Source organism: Podarcis liolepis (assembly GCF_965112155.1).
Source record: "Podarcis liolepis genome assembly, chromosome: 1".
Lineage (NCBI taxonomy): Eukaryota > Metazoa > Chordata > Lepidosauria > Squamata > Lacertidae > Podarcis > Podarcis liolepis.
In genome coordinates this window covers 94,092,506-94,117,550 of record NC_139554.1, presented here as the reverse complement: position 1 = coordinate 94,117,550, position 25,045 = coordinate 94,092,506, and positions in this window count along the sequence as shown.

Sequence of the window (25,045 nt, the reverse complement as noted above, 5' to 3'; positions counted from 1 at the left end):
GCAAGTGGGAATCATGCAGGCGGTGGTTCCTTACTTATCCCGTTCTTCCCCCAGTTCCAGTGCAGATTTCTATGGGACATTCGGCCCAATTCCTGAAGTTTGTCAGCAGTCTGTTTCCATAGCCAAGAAGGGCAGGTTCTTAATGATTTAAAATAAAAAAATTCCTTCCTGTAGCACCTTAAAGACCAACTAAGTTAGTTCTTGGTATAAGCTTTCGTGTGCATGCACACTTCTTCAGATACAAGAAGTGTGCATGCACACGAAAGCTTATACCAAGAACTAACTTAGTTGGTCTTTAAGGTGCTACAGGAAGGAATTTTTTTATTTTGACTATGGCAGACCAACACGGCTACCCATCTGTTAATGATTTAAAGGTAGTGACATTGTTTCAGAGCTCAAACGTGGTATGGAACCAGCACTAGCTTTGATAAAATGTGGAAGCCACAAAGCCTTGGATGGGTCAGGGGTCAGGGGTGGGGTGGGTATTTCCAAGTCAGTGAAATAGTCCTTGAACTGGAAGTAGTGCAACTTCAACTAAAATGGCAATATGCCAGTTTCAGAGCGGATTTTTATGCCATCTGCTAAGCGCTAGTTTACAAAAACCGGTGTGTGGTCCTGTGAATAGGCTGCAGCTCTTGCACTGGAGAGCTCTAAGCAGAAATCCCAGTGCCATCCCCACTATTAGGTAGAATGAGTTGGCTGCCTCAGGCGGCAAATGTTGTGGGGTGGCAGTGGAGGTGAGGCATTGGAGGCCAGAGTATGTGTAGTACATTGCTTGTTTGTCCTGTGTCCCCCTAGGTTAGCTTGCTGTCTTCAGGTGTGGCAGAAGATGCTGTCCCAGTGTCAAAGTAAGATTCAGCCATCTGGGAATCTCCATTTTGCCCTTCACCTCAGGCAGCAAAATGGTTTAGACCAGCCCTGGCCAGCGTGGGATGATATTGATTGGACAACTTTGAAAATGGCTTACACACAGCCTCAGTTTAAATCTATAAAATAGAAATAATGGGTGATATTCAACTATATTTTGCTCAGAGTAGAGCTGTTGAACTTAATGGACCATGTTCATTAAGTTCAATGGGTCTGCTTGGAGTAGGGCTAGCATTGCTTTGCATAGCATTGCATGCCACTCAATGATCTCACAGGGTTGTGGTAGCAAAGTATAAACAAAGTAAGCAATGGAGCTCATTGTACATATTTACATGTTGTAACAGTCACCTATATCCTTTTTTTAAATATGAATGGCCATCAGAAGGAGATCACATTTTGAACTCTGAAGTGTGCGACTTCCCACTGAAATACACTTTTGGCCACTTCAGATAGAAAGCCAAACTACATCAAAAGTCATATTAACAATTTGAAAAGTGTGCAATTTATTACAGAAGAGTTATTAGGATATTAAAAGCAGTCAAATAATAAAAAAGCAGGATTCAATTGCATAAAGTTAATGCATATTATAAATCACCCCAGTTCAGCAACAGAACTTGGGTGAAGTGGCAGGGTTTTTGTGGAGATCTACTGCAACAGGTTGCTGTGTGAGAAAGAACCACATCTTCAGATCCAACTCCATCAAAATCAATAGGCAGGGCCAGTCTCAGACTCCTCCTTTTGCCCTTTGAAGTGCTTTCATACAGGGCATAGAAAACTAGATCTCCAGCAGGAGGAAGGCAGCACCTTGAAGATAATAATCACAAACATGCTCCCTCCATCTAGGGATGGGGAGAAGTTAAATTCACTTTGCAATTAAGGTAAACTTGCCTGTGTGCTCCTTCAGGAAATCAAACAACCCCCCTGCACTAGTCCCCTCTACGTGACTCCTGTACATTTATGTTTGCAACTCTTTGGCTAATCAATTTAATAATAATAATAATAATAATAATAATAATAATAATAATAATAATAATAATACATTTATATCTTACCTTTCTGCCATGGTTGCATACACTATTCTCCAGCTTCCAATTTTATCCTCAAAACAACACTGTGGCTGCCAGCCAGTGAGCTTCATGGCCAAGTGGGAATTTGAACCCAGGTCTCCTAGGTCCCAGTCCAACATTCTAACCACTGTACTACATATGCACTCGACTATTGGAGAGGGGAAAGCCTGCTACTTGGGTTCTGCACATCTCCTTAATGTCTTGCTTAATCATGGTCATAGCCCAGTACTTCTCTGAACAGCCTCTAAGAATATGATCTCACCTGACTGCATGGGAAGAGAAAGGGACATGATTATCTTCAGAACAATGGCATTTGTTTCATCTGGGGATTCTCCCCCCTTCCCGCCCCCCCCCCACTTTGCTTGTTGTTCTAGAGAGCAAGCATACTTCGAAACCTGGCCAAGCTCATTTTGCATTCAGTAAGCAGCACAATGTAACATAGTTGCTTACTCACATGTAATTTTTTTTTTTTTTTGCCTTTGGACAAAACAGCAAATTTTTATATTTTCTGGGTTTTATTTACTACTAACCAATATTTTATTTATTATAGCCATTTATATACTGCTTGATCAATAGCATTTCCAAGTGGTGTCTTTCTCACAGCAAGAATACAGTTTCTAATTTGTGGCTCTGCAATTGCCACTGCAGCACCCTACCTGGGAATATTACACTCATTTGTGTGTAAAAGCTTTCAGAGCTCCTGCTACAGTGCAAGCGGGGGAAAGAGCTCCCCAATTTCTTTTGTTGCTGTGTGTCTCCCTGTTGGGAGAAGCTTTTCAGGCTGCACTTCAAGAGGCGATGTGATCTTTCAAAAGATTGAATATTAAACTATGCTATCCCAGTTATTTTGCCTCTGCAAAGCTGTGCTTGCTTTCCTCCCCATGAAATAATTGTAACATCATTTCAGCTTTTGATTAACTTTTTTAAAAAAGTGTGTTTCTCACTTTCTCGTTTGTCTCTGACAGGCTTTTTTTTTTACATGTGGAGGTTCAGTTTGTCTGTTGTTGTTTTTTAAAAAAAATTTTTGGCAACAATACAATGCCTTAATATTTTTGGTATCCTATTGTATCGGGGATGGCTGGCCATTGGATTGGGGGCCTGGCAGGGCTTCCCAATCACTTTTTCTCTGGCCTGCTAAGGCCCTGCTGATTTTGATAGTGGCATCGGAAAGGAAAGAAGTGAAATCAAAGTAAGGTAGACACAGTGGTAGAGAGGTTTAAACCTCTCTGTCCAGCCCTGTGCACTGAGCTTACAAATTGCCCCCTCCCTGGTCTTCAGATTAATCATTTGATGACTGAGGAGAAGATGATATCTGCCCTTCAACAGATCTGCACAGATCAGCTGGGGGTGGGTGTGCTCCTGTTCCTCTGCCTGTGCATGTCCTTCAGAACATGTGTGGGACACGGGTGGCGCTGTGGTCTAATCCACTGAGCCTCTTGGGCTTGCCGTTCAGAAGGTCGGTGATTCAAATCCCTGTGACCAGGTGAGCTCCTGTTGCTCGGTCCCAGCTCCTGCCAACCTAGCAGTTTGAAAGCAAGTCAAAGTGCAAGTAGATAAAAAGGTACCGCTCTGGTGGGAAGGTAAACGGTGTTTCTGAGAGCTCTGGCCTCTGTCATGGTGTCCCATTGCACCAGAAGTGATTTAGTTATGCTGGCCACATGACCCAGAAAGCTGTCTGTGGACAAACTCCAGCTCCCTCAGCCTAAAAGTGAGATGAGTGCTGCAACCCCATAGTTGCCTTTGACTGGACTTAACCTTGCAGGGGTCCTAAAGGCCTGTACCTTTTACCTTTACCCTTGTGTGCCCCCAGAATAAAAAGCATTGGTGTCATGAGCTATATAACCTGGAAGGTCTTGGCTCAAACATTTCAGCTCCAACTTGGATGTTTTTAAGGCAAGCTGCAATATTTTAATTTTGCCTATTTACAGCTCTTATTGATCTAATTATGGCAAGGAGGCACTTATAACAACAAATATGGATTTGCTATGGGCATAGGATTCTTCTCTTGGATTTAACAGGCAATTGGAAACTAAAGCTGTATCCTTCCCACATATAAATTCAGTAAGAATTAATATCACTAAGGGTAAAAAATGGAAGGTTGTTCAAGAAAGTGGAAGGAACTGCTCAGAAAAGTAATGGCTACTCCATTAATTAAACAGGTCAGCTGGCTTTCTGAAATATATGCCTTCGCTTGGGGCTTCAGCTGAGCAGGCTTGACAAGATGGTTTTTGTGTCCTTTCTGCCTTACAAATATTTATGGAAATATGATGTACTAACGAGAACACAGTGAAGAGATCCCTTAAACATTTATGAACTCCCTGGAGTGAGGAAACAGGGTGGTTTGAGTTTATTATATAAGACTGAATGGCAACAGTAATACTTTTTCTAGATAGAATCTGAGACTGACTGTTTGGGTGAGCTTTCCATGATTATTATTATTAATAATAACAACAACAATTATTTTATTATTTCTACCCCGCCCATCTGGCTGGGTGTTCCCAGCTACTCTGGGCAGCTTACAGCACATAAAAAAATTGGAAAACATTAGACATAATCTTGGTGGGCAATTAAGGGCTAGACTAAATGTGACACAAAATACATCAACTGAAGTGCTGTCCCCCCCTTTTAAATGTTAATAAGCTACTCTCCCACTTGCATTTTTGTAGGGCGATAACTGCTTCCCCTCATCTTGTGGCCCTGGTGAAAATCCCCCAGCAGCTAATAGCCTCACAAGGCATTATTGGTCCATCTAGCTCAGTATTGTCCCCACTGATAGGTAGAGGCTCCACTGACAGAAGGTTCAGGCAGCACACATTCCTATGAGAAGCTCACAAACAGGACCTGAGCGCAACAGCCTTCTCCCCTATTGAGGTTTCCAGCAACTAGAATTCAGAAGCCTACTGCCATGGATTGTGGAGGCAGAGTATAGCTATTGTGGTTAGTAGGCACCTGCTGCTGTTATATATGCTATAGCCCTGTGGAGTAAGCTAGGCTAAGTCAATATAAGCACATCAGCAGAAGTTCTTGTCAAAAGATGGCAGGTCCAGAAAATACTGTTGGCATCCCAGAGTGGTTCTCCAGCTAGGAGACTTTCTGAGCACTCCCTGGAGACAACAGGGATTGTTCCTGGGACCTTTTGCATGCAAATCATGTGCTCCTCAACCATGCAAGAGCTCTTCCCCTATGTGTCAGGAGGTGCTGCCTTCTGTGGTGAACAACCACAAGCTTCCCAGTGGCATAGCTTCAGGCCCTGGACTGACTCTATCCACCCAGCCTGGCAACTGGATCCTTCTGGGCAGGAAATAGTATAAAATAAAGCTTCTTGTTTCAGCTGAACCTTGCTCGAGCAATTTGGTCTTCCTGAGCTCTAGTAGATCTGTCAGGATGCTGTCAGCAGCTCCCGGCTGGTTGCCCAGGAAAGTATAAAGACAATGAAAAGTTTATTACCATCCTTCTTTATTTCGATCTTTACAGAGAGAGGCTATAGAATCCAGCCTCTTGGATAGTGGCATTGTCCCAAGTTAATCTCTCCCCCCCCCATCTCTCCCATTTCTTCGTTCGTCATTCTCACCGTCTCCTCTAAACTGGTGCTGCTATGTGCCCTCTGTCTTTGAGCTCTTTGCTCTCCTACTTTTAAGGCTCACAGGGTTCTGGGAGATGGAGGGTATGGAATGCTTTCTATGGACAATGTGTCAGCTGGGTGTTGTCCCAGCTCTCCCATGATTTCCCAGCTTTCCCCCTCATCTGCCTCTAAGCTGCTACTTCCTTCAAATCACTGTTGTAAATCTATACTATCTTCCTCTTCCTCCTCCCCATCATTCCTCCTCTGCCCAGTCCCTGACAATATCCTTGTATCCTTGGTAGGGTTTTTTTGGCCCTTTTTTGCACCTTGATCCCATCTCCCATCATTTCTAATTGTCCTTTGGTCCAGGCTACTGGCTTCCTGCAGCTTCTGGCTCCCAGTTCCTGTCATCTCAGGCTGTGGCTAACAGTCCAGATTGGAGACTACATGTAGTCCTCTTTTTCCAGGGGTAAAATCTTTGTCCGGATTTTTTTTTTGCCAAAAGGTCTCTGGCTATACTTTCTGGTTGAGACACAGACATAACTGGTGGTTGTAGATTTGCTTTCCTCTTCTCTTCTCTCCTGCCCTCAGCAATGTATCACAGCTTCTATAACCTACATATAGTAGAGGTATTTAAAATGGGTCACCATAGCGTCCTCTTTTGTTGCTCTTCAAAATATGGCAACCCTGCACTATAGGACCTTGTCATAGCTGTTTAGCATTGCATTCAGTTTGTCTCTTAGTCAACCTTTGGGAGGAAGCATAGTGAACTTGGAAAGCATATTTCATTAAAAAGAAAAGCTACATGTATCTTGGATACCTGGGACAGCTCTTCTTCATTAAGCACCAAGGTGAAATTTGGTTAGTATGCTCCCCTGATCTCCTGCTTGTTTAATGGAGCTCAGTTGCAGCCGCAAGTGTCTCTGTCAGCTCATGGGCTCACAGCCTGGGAAGTGCATTGGCTCAACTAGATCAGCACCTGATTCTGTGATATGCAGAAGAGAACACTCCAATTTGTAAAAGGCAGACTGAGGCTTGGGGCAAAATTACTTTTTTTGTTTGTTTAAAGGATCAGATGCATAGCTTAGTAGGATTTTTTTGTACATTTCATTTTCTTTTTTTATATATATAATTTTTTATTGATTTTTCACAATTTTTGTAAACACAGACAATACACAATACAAACAAATAAAACACATAAACAAACATGTATAATTTCAAATCCTTCTTTTTCTTAAACCTTATTTCACCGACTTCCCCATACCTCCCCTTTCTACATCCCAGTTTCAGCTTTGTTTCAGCAAATCCTGCCCCTTGGTTTAATCAAATTTTCCCTTATTCTTTTCTTTTACTTAATCTTTACCGCTGTAATCCCTCTTTTTCTTAAACGTCAACATTTTAGCATTCATTTATTTTACAATATTTCTTAAGATAAATTTTAAATTTCTTCCAATCTTCTTCCGCCGTCTCTTTCCCCTGGTCTCAGCCAGACCCATATAGTCTATCACCTTCATCTGCCATTCTTCCAGAGTGGGTAAATCCTGCGTCTTCCAATACTTTGCGATGAGAATTCTTGCTGCTGTAGTGGCATACATAAAAAAAATCCTGTCCTTCTTTAACACCAATTGGCCGGACATACCCAAAAGAAAGGCTTCTGGTTTCTTAGGAAAAGTACACTTAAGTACCTTTTTCATTTCATTATATATCATTTCCCAGAAAGCCTTAATCTTCGGGCACGTCCACCAAAGGTGATAAAAAGTGCCTTCAGTTTCATTTTCACTCCCTCCTTATGAAATAGGCAAAGAAGGACACGTGGCAGGCTATCTCTTCCTGCCGTCCGAATTTGGTGGGATAGAAGGAGTTAGTGTCCTCCTTTCCAATGCTTCTAGCAAATATAAGTTTGACTGGTTAACACTCTAACACTCTAAAGGAAAGAGAAGAAAACAGGAAAAGTTATATATGGATGCAAATGCAATAATGAGGAGGAGGAGGAGGAGGAGGAGAAGAAGAAGAAGAAGAAGAAGAAGAAGAAGAAGAAGTGATAGAATGGAATCATAACCCATCCTCATAAAGATTCTACTGAGCCTCAATAGCATAGCTCTTACAAGACTGCTGGGAATAGGATTTGTGCTCATATTTGATACCCAGAGAGTTGGTTTCACAGGCCCCAGTCAAAGTGCCATCCTCAGTACATAGCCTGATGCCACCACTGCCACGATTTCCTCTGCACTGCCATTTTGTAATGTACTGTGTGCATATTGTGTGTGTAGGTTCAATCTATTATTAAATGGCTGGGGGGGGGGGCAATGGTGGTGGTGACACAGTGAAGCCTTGCTTTGGTTTTGGTTCCTCTGTTTTATTTTTGTCAGGTTGGTGTTGGTTAAATGTTTAAGTTGGGGTTGGCAGTGATTTTAATTTGAGTATAACTGTAAACTCTTTATTATTGTTGTTATTGGTGTCTATTGATTTATTGGTTTGTTTGTTGCCTGTATAGGATATCCTGGTGTTTTTTTTAATGGTGTTTTAATGTTTGATGTTTTCTTGTGTTTTTATGTATGCTGTAAACCACCCAGAGTGGCTGGAGAAACCCAGCCAGATGGGAGGGATATAAATTGTTGTTGTTGTTATATTACTATTACTATTATTATTATTGCTGGTGCCTGGTGCCTCTTTCAAACCTAATAGGCATTTACAGTCAAATGCATTCCAAGATTCCCATATGAAACGACCCAGACCCTGCAGTCATAATCTGAGGCCCTTCTTCATTTGGCTTCTCCACAAGAGGTCCAGAGGGTGGCAACCTGAGAATGGGCCTTTTCTGCAGTGGCTCCATTTGTGGAATGCTCTCCCCAGAGAGGCTCACCTGGCACCTTCGATACATATCTTTAGGCGCCAGGCAAAAACATTCCTCTTCTCCCAAGCCTTTGACTAATTAAACAATCTATAGCCTTTAAAACTGTGGTGGTATTGTTTTTGTTTTTGTTCCTCTGTTGTGTATTTTTGTTTTTGTATATATTGTAAACTTCCCTGTGATCCTCAGATTAACACACACACACATATATACATTTTTTGCTCCTTCAGCTAGATCTAGCCAATAGAATGCATCTACATTTTTAAAAGAGAAACAACCACAAACCATTGTTACGTTGTTCCAGCATCCTCTAGCAGAGGTAAAAGCTCTACAGTGAATTGCGTCAGCTCCAGTTTTGAAGGGCCCATGGCAAATATGACTTTTGTGCGCCCTCTTCTCCAAATGGGCCCATCTCCTCACCCCTCCATTCAGAAAAGTGGGTAGGCCTGAACATGCCAGAACTCTGGTGTGCATAGGTTACTCACTTTGAGCATCTTGGACAGGGTGGAACACAGATTGAAGTAGACACATTTGACTTTTCTTTCCTCCCATGGGGGAAAAAAGCCACCATTAAGAGCTCCAGATGAATTCAACAGTTATACCCAACAAACCTGATTGGTAGGAACAGGTAGGCTGTAGGGGTGGCTCAATGGAGGACCCAACATGAAGCCAATAAGAGAGAGAAAAAGCCTATAATTGTCCTGTCAGAATGGCTTGTACTTCTGCAGATGCATTCTGCACATTCCACATTGGCAGAGCTCTTCTCCCCCTGTATATAGAAAAATCAAACAGTCAACACATTATGATGGATTAGAATAGCCTGGGGTGGCTCAGCCAAAGCAACTTTTCTCAGGATGTTTGACTTCTTTTTGTATTATTTTCAGAGAGTACTTCCCCACATTACACACTGTATTTTTTAATAAATAAATAAATAAATAAAAATCTGGAGACAAGAAAATTTATTGCTGAAGTAGAGGGGGAAAAGTTATTTATTAAAAAAATGGCAAGAGTGAGGGAAGAGAAGGAAGAAATCTTTCTTTACAATACAAGAGCATCCTGGAATACAATAACATATCTTGCAAAACCTATAAGACCTATAGCAGGCTTTTCACTGAACAATTTTCCATCCAGTTTGTTATAGTTAATATATTAACAGTTCCCAGGGACTTTCCCCCCTAAGGGTAAGTTATCCTAGTAGGTTCATGGGGCGAATTATGTGTGTCTGTGGATGAAGCATATAGAGGGCTGTGTGTGTGTGTGTGTGTGTGTGTAAAGATTAAGCTCAATAGAGACTATTATATGATCTTGGCTGCCTACCAGTCATCCACACTATGTGAAGATGGAATTTCTTTCTTTGTTCATTTCATATATGAATTCCCCCCACAAAACATCAATAATAATAATAATAAGACATATTTCAAGTGCAATCTCACACATGCATAGTTTGTCCCATTTTCAGATGTATATTTCTGGCCAGAAGGCTATGCAATGGTGGCAAATCTGCTCTCCCCTGATTTAAACCTGCTTTGAGTTCATGAAAGGGGAATTCCCACAGCCCAACGTTCCATTCCATCTGTGCCTTGACTTGCTCTGCCATTGACATGTTGGATTCTGTTCCAAGGCAGACCTCAAGTCCAGAGTTTTGAGATAGAAAAGTAGAACATCCTATTTTTCAGAGGGGTTTTCTTTCTTTCTTCCCAAAGTGACCAGGGCTTGTCAGCTTCATCTCTGTTGTGGATGTACCTTGATACTTTTGATGAAGAGTTTGGATTTGATATCCCACTTTATCACTACCCTAAGGAGTCTCAAAGCAGCTAACATTCTCCTTTCCCTTCCTCCCCCACAACAAACACTCTGTGAGGTGAGTGAGGCTGAGAGACTTCAGAGAAGTGTGACTAGCCCAAGGTCACCCAGCAGCTGCATGTGGAGGAGCGGGGAAGCGAACCGTTTGACTTCAGAAATGTTCAAAAACCAAGGCGCAGCTTCTGATTGGTGCAGGCACCCTGGAAACAATAGCCAACAGCTGCACTGGACATTCAGCTTCCAAAAAATATTTGAAAACCGGAACACTTATTTCTGGGTTTTTGGCATGTGGGAACCAAGGTGTTTCAGTACCAAGGCATTTGAGAACCGAGGTACCACTGTGTATGTCATGCCTTGTGTTTGAGGGTTTGGGGGTTTTTTAAATCAGAAGAAAATATACCTGACAGTTCAGAAGACTAAACAGCCACTTTCAGCTGAGCAATGCACTGAACAGGTAGATTATGTAAGATATCCTGCCTGAGTGCTTGAATCGGGGCACTTTTACAGCTAAAATGTTGTTAGATTAAAAAAAAAGAAAAAAAGAAATCAGCTCTTAAGATTCATTAGCTCCTTTCAAGATTGTCCTGGAGGCACTTACACTCATTATTCTGGCATAAAACAAGTGAAGGACTTCTTTTTTAAAAATATTGTTCAATCTATTTGGAATCCCTGGAGCTGGTGGTTTTACATTTTTGTGGCTTGAGACAATAACAGTAACAATTAGTTCACATTGACTTATATTTTATGGTTCCTTCCTCCCTTTGCAGAATTGGAATCCTGTTAGATTAACTTCCCCATGACTGCAGCATAATCATAATGAGCTTTTGAAAATCATGAATGAAAACAGAAGCACAACGAATCACTGACTACTACTAATGAAGATAAATCAGACCCTTTGTTATCAACCATTTTTGTCATGTTTGACCCTTTGCATGAAGATAAATTGCCATCCTCGTGCCTTTGATCGCAGCAGAGTTGTCTCCAATTGAGACTTTTCAAGCAGACAAAACTAGCGAAGAACTATGCAAGAAACAGAAATCAAACTCTTCTTTTTTTTTCATTCTAGGCCATGGTCAGAAATTGATTCTATGATACATGGAAGATCAGCTAAATGGAATATGATTCAACAAGTAGCTGAATCTAGTCAGTCACTCTTATTCTGGAGATTGCATACATCTCCTTCACCATGAAGTCCTAGGCTGGGTTCCAACAATGCAACCTACAGTTTTAAAAACAGACTTTACTGTTACAGTTAGAAATACCAGTAAAACCGTAATTGTATTACAAATTGGTATTGTTATAATGAGGCCATTATTGGATTGTAATTGAAAACTAAAAATTATTAACAAACCATTGCAGATGGAACAGAGCAGTATAAATTCAGCAAAAGAGGGGAGTCCCACAAAAAATACCATTAACTTTCAATGGCCAGTGTAAAGAGATCTTTTGTATATGGCAAATAATATTTGAGATAATATTTCAAATACATCTCTGAGAGTGTGTGGCATTGGGGCTGGGGTCTGCATATTGTTGGTAGGTGGGCCCACTCCTGCAGCTGTTAGGGGTGGGGCTATGAATTGCATATGTTTTTGTATGAACATTTCAGTATTTAATGTGTTAATGTTTTTTAATACTTTGTAAATAGCCTGCATACCTTTGTGTAAAAAGTAACTCACAAATCTAACAACAACACACAACTTTCTGTATGGATAGTGGCTGTTATTGTAGTACCACCTAGTCTTAATGCACAGCTTCAGTTCAGGATTTTGTCCTCTCTGCCTTGGGCTTTTGGATGAAAGCTAGCTACAGTGGTACCCCGCAAGACGAACGCCTTGCAAGACGGAAAACCCGCTAGACGAAAGGGTTTTCCGTTTTGGAGGCGCTTCGCAAAACGAATTTCCCTATGGGCTTGCTTCGCAAGATGAAAGCCCATAGGGAAATCTCCGGGGACCTCTTTTAAATGCTAGCGGTGGGGAGCAAAGCCTTCCCCCCCCTCCGGCCTTCAGAAGAGGTCCAGGAAGGCTGGCGGGGGCCGAAAGGCTTTGCTCCCCAGCGCCAGCATTTTAAAAGCAGTCCGGGATAGCAGGGAAGCGCTTCCCGCTATCCCGGACGGCTTTTGAAGGCAGGAGAGGTCCGCGAAGCCTGGGCGCGCTGATGTCAGCGCGCGCAGGCTTCGGCATGCCGGCAACTCTCCGCCAGCAGCAGCCTTGGCCGGACAGCTTTTGAAGGCAGGCGGGGGGGAGCAAAGACTTTCGCCCCCGCCAGCCTTCAGAAGAGGTCCAGGACCTCTTCTGAAGGCTGGCGGGGGGCAAAAGTATTTGTCCCCCTGCCTGCCTTCCCAGGGGCTTTTAAATCGCCCCGGACAGCGGAGAAGTCCTCCGCTGTCCCGGGGCGATTTTAAAATGCCGCCCGCCAGCATTTTAAGATCGCCCCGGACAGCGGAGAAGCCCTCCGCTGTCCCGGGGTTTTTTAAAATGCTGGGGGTGGGAAGAAAAGCCCTTGTCCCCCCCCAGCCTTCAGAAGAGGTCGGGGGACAGACTGTCCCCGGACCTGGTCTGAAGTCGGTTTCCCTAGGAACGCATTAATTGATTTTCAATGCATTCCTATGGGAAACCGTGCATCGCAAGACGAAAAACTCGCAAGAAGAAAAAACTTGCGGAACGAATTAATTTCGTCTTGCGAGGCACCACTGTAGTTTATTCCGTTATTTCATCCCACTCACTTGGCACAACTTTCTCTTGTTTACATTGTTTTCTTGCCACTATATTATGTCAGGATGTAAACCAGGGGTCAGCAACCTTTTTCAGTTGTGGGCCTGTCCACTGTCCCTCAGACCATGTGGTGGGCCGGACTAGATTTTGAAAAAAAATAATGAACGAATTCCTATGCCCCACAAATAACCCAGAGATGCATTTTAAATAAAAACACACATTCTACTCATGTAAAAACATGCTGATTCCTGGACCATCCGCGGGCTGGATTGAGAAGGCGATTGGGCTGCATCCGGCTCACGGACCTTAGGTTGCCTATCCCTGATCTAAACTCTCCCTCGGCCCATATGTAAATTCTAAACTACCTCATGACTAATCCCCCAAAGCAGCCAACTTTTTCACAGCAGCAGGCAATCTGTTCCATTTACAGACTTCTACTTCCAAAAAGGAGGAAATAAAAAGGAATGTCCCTTCTTTGGAGAAAAAAGGCCGGGCCTTTTTGTCAGCTCTAGATTCATCTGCTGGTCCTATTCCAGCCCTGTTAATAAGGCCACAGTTGTGCCTCTGAAGAGACACAGTTGTTCATTCAAGCCACTTATTGACTTCATGGAGAGGACATTCAGTGATGAAATCACTCGGATGTCTAGGAAAAGGATGGTGACTCTCATTACAAGTATGAGTTATGTTTTAAAAAATCCAAATAGTGAAGCAAGAATTTTGCCTCCTGGCTGCTTGCAAAGATAAAAGAATGTGCCTGGCTATTTAGATTAAAATTATTCCTCCCCCTCAAATAAATTAGTTTGTGACTAATTGCCATTAAAAACATTGCTTTGTTTTTTTCTTTATTATAAGCTGTCCTAATAACAAACAAATAAGCAGCATAAAGCATAATTAAAAAACATATTCACAAGCAGCAAATTATCAGAAAAAATATTATAGGCCTTTTGTATGAAAGGTTCTTAAGAGCTAGTGGGGTGAGGTGGTCAGATGAGACCTGGATTCAAATCTCCAGGCAACTCTGAAGCCCACTAAGTCTGCATCACTAACCAGAGCACCATTTAGGAGATCAGTGTTCCAGGAGTCATGCAATTTGTTCTTTGGATTATCTATGACCCTGGTTACTATGAAACCTATAAACTACCCAAGAGCAGCCCTTTGAATGAACCTTTTTATGCAGTAGCAGAAAGTGTGGTGGGGCTGCACTGCTAGCTTGGCTTCCCTCCAATTGAGTCACTGCAGCATACTAGGATGGAGAGGGGAAGCAAGGTGGTGATGAGGTCAGCACAGTGCAAACTCATGGGCAGAAGCCCTGGGTTGGCTCCATCAGCATGTTTGCACCAAGTCAACCTCACTGCTGCCTTGCCTGTCCTCTCCATCCTGGTAGGCACCAATGACTTCAATGGAGGGAGGCCAGGTAAGCAGTGCAGCCTCACCGCACTGTCTGCTACTGTTTTTTATGAATCATGTATCCCCTAGTATAAACCCCTTATCTTCAGGAAGCAAGGGGATGGGGAATCAGATGGGGAACCATCTCCCATCAGTGCCAGCCAGCCTGGGTAATGGATGGTGGGAGTTGTAGTCCAACAACATCCAGAGAGCCACAGGTTCCCCATCCGTGCCTTATGAGCCCTGAATCTCGTTTTGGATTGTGGTGGATGTCTTTGCTACTGTAGTTCAAACCCTGCAATGCCAGAGTCATCTGTCTGAGCTGACCTAATCAAGCACAAATCTCTTCTTGAATACGTTTTAAGAAATATAATTGGCTTATCACCACAGGATCAAAAGAGTGCCTGCTCATTCATTAAGATCATCCTCAGAGGCTGATTCCTCTGCCTTCAAAGTTTGGCAGGCTGATTTGCAGGAGGGCCTTTTCTGACTGTGGAGCCCCCTCACTAGAGATCTTTCCCTGACAAACCGAAATTCAGGTGCATGATTAAAACCGGTGGGCTTTTCATTAACAGCAATGTTAGGGTTTAATTGGTTCCATTGCTGTTGTACTGTTTCACAGATTGTAATAATGTATTGGTTCTTACGATTTAATTGTTGTTATTCTGAGTTTAGGTTGTATGGGAATACTGGGAATGAATGGATGAATAATATTCCACATGCGCTATGGAACTTTCTTCCCTCTCCTTCCACTGCATACCCCCAATTCTGTTCTGGGGTTACCATGAGCCATAGGAACAGATGGGGGCAGGAGCACATGGGGAATGTGAGCAGAAGAGAGGAAGGGTTCCATTGTGCAAGCAGAAGTCCTGTGCCAGCCAGCTTCGATGGATATATAACCAATCATTTTTTATCTCAGTCAGATCCTTCTGCATTGGCTTAAGAACTGCTAAAATTTCATTTAAGGCACTGGGATTCTGACGGGTTCCAGCCTCCCTCGCTGACTTTTTAGGCTCGGCCCTTGATTGTGTAGCTTGAAGTAGCTCCCCCTCATCCCTTATTTCTGGTATTCACAATTAACCATCTTCAAGATTAGGGTAAAGTAGCAAATAAAATATTTTCCCAATTAGCAAAGTTTTTTGCTCGCACACTCTGGAAATATAGTTGTCCAGAAGATAATCAGCAGAGACCAGAGGGGAGAGTCAATGTTCACGGCTCCATCTACAGACTGGAAGTGCTGAGAGGGGGGTATTGCCATCTGGGCAGCCCAAGACTTTGATACACACAGTGCAGGCTTGCGCCCCACAGAGGTCACTTTGGTGATGCTAACACAGCAGTTTGACTTCACCCCTGGAGGCACACTCCATTGTTTCTCATGGCAGATGGGTGTCAACAATAATCCTGAAGCCCTGTCCAACGTATTCATCCTGATTATTATTTTTTGCAGGGAGATGAGATAAAGTTGGTTATTTAATAGGCATTCTCTCAGATTTGTTTGTGGGAGGTTAGATCTTCTTGTATCAAAGCAAGCGTGATCCGACACTTCCCAGTGGATTTCCCCATCGCTCTTATTACTGTAATTATTATTATTCAGATGGTGCTAAAATGTTTATTATTTCTCATCCATAAAATACCTGTCTATTTTTAAAAATAGGAAGAAATAACAGGATAGAAGGAAAAGTCAGACTAAACTTCTGAATCAGAAAGGGAAAGGAAAGGAAACATAGCCTTTTATGAATCTTTCTTCCTCCCACCCTTCCTAGTCAGAGCTTTATAAGAGAATTGAGAAATTCAGGTAATCAAGTTGTACTAAAGAAACATCCAGTTAAATTTGCTTTCTGTATCTCTGTAAATGAGGATTCAAGGAGAATTGTTTTCAATGCATTTTCACAACCGGTTGCCTCCAAAAACTATTTAGTCCTATGCAACATTCACCATTAAGGGAGAAAATTATCTGGTGCCTGGATGCAGAATTAACAAAAAATGGATGCTTTCTGGCTGTTGTCATCTTGCTGGGTACACCACATTAAAAACAACAACAACAAAACCTGGCTCTTGGGAAGCGGCTGACTTATAGCAATGTAAAAGATGCTATTCTGGGCTATAGCCACTAGCAAGTGCTCTTGAATAGTTTTTCAAGCCACAGAGTCCTTGAACCCCCCCCCCCCCATGAAGTGAGAAGCCGGAATCTCTGGTTTTAATTTGTTAGGAGAAGCAGAAAGAATGTGATTTATAATGGAGGGGAGAGCTTTGTTGCCACCAAAACAGAGAGAGGACACAACCAACCAGGACTTTGCCAGCTCTTTGGTAGGAACGGGAGCAGAGCAGGGGGCTTGTTCACACAGCTTTTGCTTGTGCAAGAGAACTTCCTAACATATTGTTCACACGACGTTGTCGGGTAAGCCATTCAAGAAGCAAGTGACACAACCTCATGGCAATACAAACAAGGAAAAATAATCACCTTTCTTCTTCAAAATATTGTTGATACTATTGGCTTCAGAACACTCGAAATAATCTCTTCTGACAGCCTTGCTTCAAATTACCTTCATCGGTTTCGCATCAGTTCATAACACAAAATGGGAAAACATATTTGCATGTGCCATTAATGTTCTTTCTTTTATGGTTTCTTAGCAATGGCTGGTGCTTGAAACTTTCAATCCAAGCTGCAACCTTGTCAGGTTTCATATTCATCCTGTGGGGCCACTGACCCTAATAACTTTTTTTGCTTTGTGCTTCCTGGAGTGGGTTCATAAAAGCTGAATAAGTGTTTTCAGATATGGCCTAAGTGCTATCAGCATACCCATTGCCCTGTGTGTGGCTATGAAATTGCCCTGTCAGTTGTATTTATTATAAAGGTCAAACTAGCCATGTCTTCGAAACCCAGTTCTGCCCCTATAACGTGGAGAGTTGATGTTCGAAGGTGATAAGTATAATTTAAAAAGCCAAGGGGGCCTGTGAGTGAAGAGCAAGATGGTTTGCAATGGTAAATTTTGAAATGTGTCTGTCAAACCTACTTATGTGCATATATAACCAAAGAACAGCAGTACATAGCATAATACCCAATTTATTCAGATTAGAATAGTGAGTTGGCACAACTTTGGCTGGGGTAACCAAGTTTCATATTTCTGATCGACCATGAAGCATACTGTATGACATCAGCTCAGGCACTGCCTAAGCCTACCTAACAAAGGGATCCTGTGCCAGGCCAGACCTGTCCTCCACTCCCTCAAGCTCACACCATTGGCAAATATCACTCCAACATCATGATATCACCACTCCTCCTATATTTCTCTGCATACCTGCTCCATTGCTGGTGGGGAGTGGTGAATGTTCCTCCCTTCCCTTCTTTATCTCCTTGTAGTTGTTTGGTCTGGGCACGTTTCACCTGATAGGCTCACTAGTATCTGAGTTCTTGTTCTCTCTCCTTCTCTCTTGCCTATTCTGACTGGCAGTGGCTCCACAAGATATCAGGTAGAATTAAACCATTTGGATCACCTGCTGCCTCATCTTGTTCAACTGGAGGAGCTGGAAATTCGGACCCGGGACCTTAGGCACTCAAGGCAGGTGTACTGCCAAACAGAGCAAATCCATCAAGAATTAGTGCTACATCGACAGCCCCCTCTGGGTGGCTGGCACTGGCATGGCAACAACTTACTTGGATCTCCCACTACCACCACCATGTGTAGTAATGATGATGATGATAATTTTATTATTTATATCCCACCCATCTGGCTGGGTTTCCTCAGTCACTCTGGGCGGCTCCTAACAGAATATTAAAAACATGATAAAACATCAAACATTAAAAATTTCCCTTCAGATATCTTCTAAAAGTTGGATAGTTTTTTATTTCCTTGACATCTGATGGGAGAGCATTCCAAAGTGAGGGAACCACCAGAAAGCCCTCGGAGCTGGACCTCAGTGGGCTGAAAAATGTGGCTGGAGATGCTTCCTTAATATGCTGCCAAAGTAGTGTGGGCAAAGTGGACCCATGCTTCTTAGAGGAACATCTAAAATGGGAAACATCTACATGCCTAAGGCTCTAATCCTTAGCCCAGTTTATGTCAGTAAATAGTATCTTTAGAATGTAAGCCTTATAGAAATGAATGGAACTAACAGTGATCCCCCACATGCTTTCTAGGAAGTACCGGTAATTCCCAATGCATTCAATCATGTACATTCCCACATCAGCAGGTATAGGGTTGCATTGCAAATAGCATTGTTAAATCCTTATCCAACTGATTTCAGTAGCTGGTGTCCAGTTAAACTTATCTATCCCAGTATTCTCAGGCACCCCTAGTTTAGGATTTGGGTGAGAGGAAAGGACTAGCTTCATTCCAGCCATTTACTAGCTATTAAGGCTCTGTGGGTTAAACCACAGAGCCTAGGGCTTGCCAATCTGAAGGTTGATGGTTCGAATCCCCACGACAGGGTGAGTTCCCGTTGCTCGGTCCCTACTCCTGCCCACCTAGCAGTTCTAAAGCACAAAGTACAAGTAGATAAATAGGTACTGCTCCGGCGGGAAGGTAAACGGCGTTTCCGTGCGCTGCTCTGGTTCGCCAGAAGTGGCTTAGTCATGCTGGTCACATGACCGGAAGCTGTATGCCAGCTCCCTCGGCCAATAAAGCGAGATGAGTGCCGCAACCCTAGAGTCGTCCGTGACTGGACCTAATGGTCAGGGGTCCCTTTACCTTCACCTAACACCATAACTTAAATCCCTAAACCTTAACAAACAGCCTCTCCCCCCCCCCACTCTTGCCTCTTATTGTAATTAATTTTATGACCTTCTTAGAAAGGGGAGACCACTACATTTTATGCTACGCTGCACAAGCAATTGAAAGTTGCATATAAAGAGAAGGGGGGTGGGAGGGAGAGAAAAGACCAGCACCAAATGTTTAGCAGGTTTTTTATTCTATTTGAAATGAGCAATCTATTTAAATCAATTATCAGCTTAAAATGAGCAGCCTGATCTAATTAGTCAGAGCCCCTGGAGGGGTTAATGAATGAAAGGGAGGTCCTGGGCAGATGTGCTGTCCCCCAGGATAGCTTTCTACTGACCACAATGAGTCAGAATCCCTCAAGGATGGCTAGAGCGTTCAGGCACAATTGCTGAAAACAAGGAGAGCCAAGCTACCCAGTGCAGAGGAAGAAGAAGGCAAAAAAAAAAGGGGGGGGCTTAGCTTCAGTAAGCACACACTGCCCAGAAGTGAAAACCAAGAGAGAAATGATTGCACAGGAAACATTTACAGTTTCTTCAGAAAGCCTTAAGAAAATAAATAAAATAAAATGCCAATATGATGGCTCAGCAGAACTAATATTTAATCATTCAGAAAAAAATATAGAAACATTGCCACGTCTGCTCATTTTGCAAAAGTGACCCTCCCTTATTTGAAGGACCCAAGAAGAGCCCTGCCAAATCAGACCAAAGACCTCTCTAGCCAAGCGTTCTGTTCTCACAGTGGCCAACCAGATGCCCATAAGAAACCCACAAGCATTCCCCAGCAACTGTTACTGCCACCCAGCTTGAAGGTTTGTACAGTGGGACCTCGGTTTAAGAACAGCCCTGTTTACGAACTATTCGGTTGACGAACTCCGCAAAACCAGAAGTAGTTTGCGAACTTTACCTCTGTCTAAGAACTTGGTTTAAGAATGGATTCAGTTTAAGAATGGACTTGCGGAACGGATTAAGTTTGTAAACTGAGGTACCACTGTACTATGTAGCCATCGATAACCTTATCCTCCATGCATTGGTTTCCCTTTTAGAGCTGTCTGGGCTGGTTGCTTTTACTACATCTCGTATCAGTGAATCCCATAGTTTGACTACAGTGGTACCTCTGGTTATAGACGCTTCAGGTTACAGACTCCGCTAACCCAGAAATATTACCTCAGGTTAAGAACTTTGCTTCAGGATGAGAACAGAAATCGTGCTCCGGCGGCACGTCAGCAGCAGGAGGCCCCATTTGCTAAAGTGTCAGGTTAAGAACAGTTTCAGGTTAAGAACGGACCTCCGGAACAAATTACTGTAAGTTCTTAACCTGAGGTACCACTGTACTCACTTTGTTACGTGGTTTTGTTAGTCCTGAATCTTCCAACGTTCAGCTTCATTGGATGACCCTGAGTCCTAGTATTATGACAGGCACTTTCTCCACCCTGTGTGGGATTTTATACAACACCAGCATGCCTCCACTTTTGTCTGAACTATAAAGCCCCAAACACTATGCATATATATCTCCAATATGTGCTATAGCTTCAGCAGCACTCATGGTGCGGAAAACCTTGTGCCTAGCCCATTAGATTTAGTGAAACCAGGAATGAAATGATGCTGGTATTTCTGAAACTGGATTTGGGTTGTGAGCATCATCCGTAGCAGGGCAGACCAAATACAGAGGGAGCCGTTTTCTCCCTATATAAATACCAACCCAAGTGTCAAGGAAATTTAACCTGTGGTTGTTTACACATAATAGCAGGCAAAATTAAGGCTTATTGATTTCAAATGGAGAGATTTAACCCTCCGTCGACCATTGAGGTCCTAGCAGCACGGGGGGGGGGCGGGGGGGGGATCACAATACATTTTGTGTCAGTCTTCCAAAACTCTCTGCTCAACGACGTCGCTCAACCACGATGAGAGGTGAATTGTTATGTGGCATCTCAGGACCATCCTTACTCTTAGTGAAGAAAAGAACTTTTTATGTCAAGTCTACCCTTATTAGAAATAGCATAGAAAGTGGGGGAAAAAACAAAATGTTGTCTGTTTTCATAAATAGATAAATCACTCACTTCTCTTAATGCAACCACAAACGATATTAGAGCTCAATAGTATCCCCAGTTAAGAACCTTCCTTGTGACCCAGCATAACTGCTCCCCTGCATCATAGCTATTTTTTTTTTTTTTGCACAAATTCTGGCATTTGGGGGTCACCAGGAGCTTAATTGCACCTGCAGATATTTGACTAGGAGGAGGCTACACTTTATGGCATAACCCAGCCAAGGACTTTTAGATAACCACTTTCCCCCGGGACCTGAAAATGGGCAGCTAGGTCTGGAGTTGAGTGAACCCTGGGTTGCGTATAGAAGAAGAAGAAGAGTTTGGATTTGATATCTCGCCTTTCACTCCCCTTCAGGAGTCTCAAAGCGGCTAACAATCTCCTTTTCCCTTCCTCCCCCACAACAAACACTCTGTGAGGTGAGTGAGGCTGAGAGACTTCAAAGAAGTGTGACTGGCCCAAGGTCACCCAGCAGCTGCATGTGGAGGAGCAGAGACACGAACCCGGTTCCCCAGATTACGAGACTACCACTCTTAACCACTACACCACACTGTAGCCATCTTGCCTCTGACATGAAGAGAACCAGTAGGGTCTTCCAGTGTTGACAGCAAGAAGAGGTGATGCCACCTCTGTAATCAGTCCAATAATAGAAAATTGCAGCAACCATTTGCGCCACATAACCATGCTGTGAAATGGGATGATTGTGTGCCTGCTGCTCAGGTAGGATGTGCTATGGTTGTGTTGCTTTTAGAACTTTGCAGCTAATGATGATCTCATTGTCATACTTGTGCATTGGTTTTACAACAGTTGCGCGACTATAACAATGTGATAATCATGGGTTAAGCATGTATGCTGGGGCACGGGTGGCACTGTGGTCTAAACCACAGAGCCCAGGGCTTGCTGATCAGAAGGTTGGCAGTTCGAATCCCCATGATGGGGTGAGCTCCCGTTGTTCGGTCCCAGCTCCTGCCAACCTAGCAGTTCGAAAGCACGTCAAGTGCAAGTAGATAAATAGGTACCGCTCCGGCGGGAAGGTAAATGGTGTTTCTGTGCACTGCTCTGGTTTGCCAGAAGTGGCTTAGTCATGCTGGCCACATGACCCGGAAGCTGTCTGCGGACAAACGTCTGCGACTGGACCTAATAGTCAAGGGTACCTTTACCTAAGGATGTATGCTAAAGGCAGATTCTTTTAACCTTAAAAAAAACACCTCTCTGGGGTCAGTTAAATCCTCCTTATGGTACTATTTATGTAGATTTTGGAATTTTGATTACAGGGTATTATTGACCCTTATAACTTCTGTGCAACTGTATTGTTTAATTGAGAAAGGGAAGGTCTCGAGAAAGCCATTAGTTATTTATTTTATTTACAAATCCTTAAGGATTAGTATCCTTAGCAATTTCCAAGAGGTATTTTATTTTCATGGCTTGGTGCATTGCACCCTTGCACTAGATTGCTACAGTCTTTTTTTCCCTTTCTACTGGCAGATGGTTATGCATGTGCTTATCTGTTTCCCATAGAAAGACTGGAACTTCAGTTGGATCAAACTCAGTGTCTTTTGTTCTTAAATAAGTAGCCCAGGAGGACAGCACATTACAAATACAAAACAGGAGAAAGTAATGCCGTTAAGGTCAGAAGGCTGAAAGTAATATTTTCCATCTATCTGTCTGTCTATTCTACCCATCTTTACAAAGGAACCCAGGGCCACAAATGCTAAAGGGTAAAGCAATACAATTAAAAATGAAACAGAACCATTTTAAGCCATTTTAAAACAATTAAAAATAGCTAAAACTTTTTTTTAAAAAATGAAGAGCATCTAAAATCATTTGGAAAATAACCATATGACCTTCTATATTTCATGTTTGCCAGGAATAGTATCCTTTGGCCAAGAAATGCCTGAAAAAACAGGAATGCTTTAAAGTTTCTCCTGAAAGTTAACAATGAAGGAGAGAGGGAGGGTATTCTTCCCCAAAAAGGCCCTGGCATGGGTTACCATCAATAGGTCATCGGCCAGCGATGGCACCACCAACAGGATTCCCTTTGCAAATTGTAGGACCTGGGATGGTTGATATTGGGAGAAGCACTCAGTTTTAATGTTCTCCCCTTCCAACCCACTCAGCCTGCTAATTCCCATAGTTTCTCATTGCTCCTCTGGCAGTGTGTACATGTCTGTACTTTAAGGCATGACAGCACAGGGATCTAAATGTCGAATTTTGCATAAATGTTGCCGCCACTGCTGGAAATAAGTGCGATGTTTCTAAAATCCCACGTTCTAGTTTTCTTATCCATTTGCTTGTGGAGTCCTGGGGACCCGACTTGCATCCCTGCCTTTCAAGCAGGCTGTCCTCATTGTCAGAATCCAGGCAGGCACACAAAGGCTCTTAGCTACAAAGTACATGTGGTTTCGGAATGGGGAGGCCGTTTGCCGAATGCTCCCATGCTTAATAAGTACATTTAATGAGTGACTTCCATGCTTAAAGGTATAAAGCTCTCCTACTGCTAAGGCATCGTTTCAAGTTGTTTGAGCCGGTACTATGAGATAAAATGGAATCACAGTTAAAATAAAACCCGCTCTACAGCTGCTTCAGCAGCTATAGCCCATTAACTAGGGAACTGTTACACTGTTTTGGTTCAAAGAACTGTCACACCTGCACATACATATACACTCATGCGCGCGCACACACACAGAGCAAACTGGCAAAATCGCCATCTTCTAAATCTCAAATGCAAGAAGGCCAAGCAAGTGTAGCAAAGGATATATAAAAACGATAAGGCATTAAAGAATATACTTCCAAGCTCTTCCTCTCTCTGTGTGTCTGAAGGAACCAAGTGACTTCTGGCATTGCAGTCAGAACTGACTGAAATTTCAAGGCTGTAAACGCTGTTGTTCTTTTTAAAAAGCAAACAAAACAAGCCACTTTAATAGGGAAAGGGGCCATAGCTCAGTGGTAGAGTGTTGCTTTAGCCTGTGGGAGGCCCCAGGTTATATCCTCAGCATTTCCAAGTGGGGCTGAGAACCCTGTCTGAAACCCTGGCAAGCTGCTGCGTCAGCGGTGGTGGACTTGGGCAGAACCTCCAGGTGTCCCTATGTTCAGGGGCAGTCCCAGATTTTCAGAAGCTGTTCCGATTTCTGATTTGATCCTGGAATGTCCTGCCTTTCCTTCAGACTTCCCTATTTTCATCAGATAAATGTTAGAGGGTATGGAGTTATATGACACACACACCCCGAGCCATCTGAAGGCAGCCCCGTATAGGGAAGATTTTAAAATGTTTAATGTTTTATTATGTTTTTATAGATGTTGTAACCATAAAGAAGGCTGATCACCGAAGAATTGATGCTTTTGAATTATGGTGCTGGAGGAGACTCTTGAGAGTCCCATGGACTGCAAGAAGATCAAACCTATCCATTCTGAAGGAAATCAGCCCTGAGTGCTCACTGGTAGGACAAAACGTGAAGCTGAGGCTCCAATACTTTGGCCACCTCATGAGAAGAGAAGACTCTCTGGAAAAGACCCTGATGTTGGGAAAGATGGAGGGCACTAGGAGAAGGGGACGACAGAGGACGAGATGGTTGGACAGTGTTCTCGAAGCTACCAGCATGAGTTTGACCAAACTGCGGGAGGCGGTGGAAGACAGGAGTGCCTGGCGTGCTCTGGTCCATGGGGTCACGAAGAGTTGGACACGACTAAACGACTAAACAACAACAATATATTGTAAGCTACCCAGAGGGGCTGGGGCAAACTAGCCTCGGAGGTATAAATAGTAAAACAACAAGAACAAAAACAAGAAGAACAAAAACAAAGAAGAAGAAGAAGAAGAAGAAGAAGAAGAAGAAGAAGAAGAAGAAGAAGAAGAACAACAACAACAACAACAACAACAACAACAACAACAACAACTGAACAGGATGTCCCTATTTTCATTGGATAAATGTTGGAGGGTATGCTTGGGTACTATGGCACCCTTTGCGAGGCCGAAATCTCCCCCCCCCCAGCCCTCATGCCCTCTTCCTGAAGGCACATAAGGAGGTGCCTGGCTTTGGG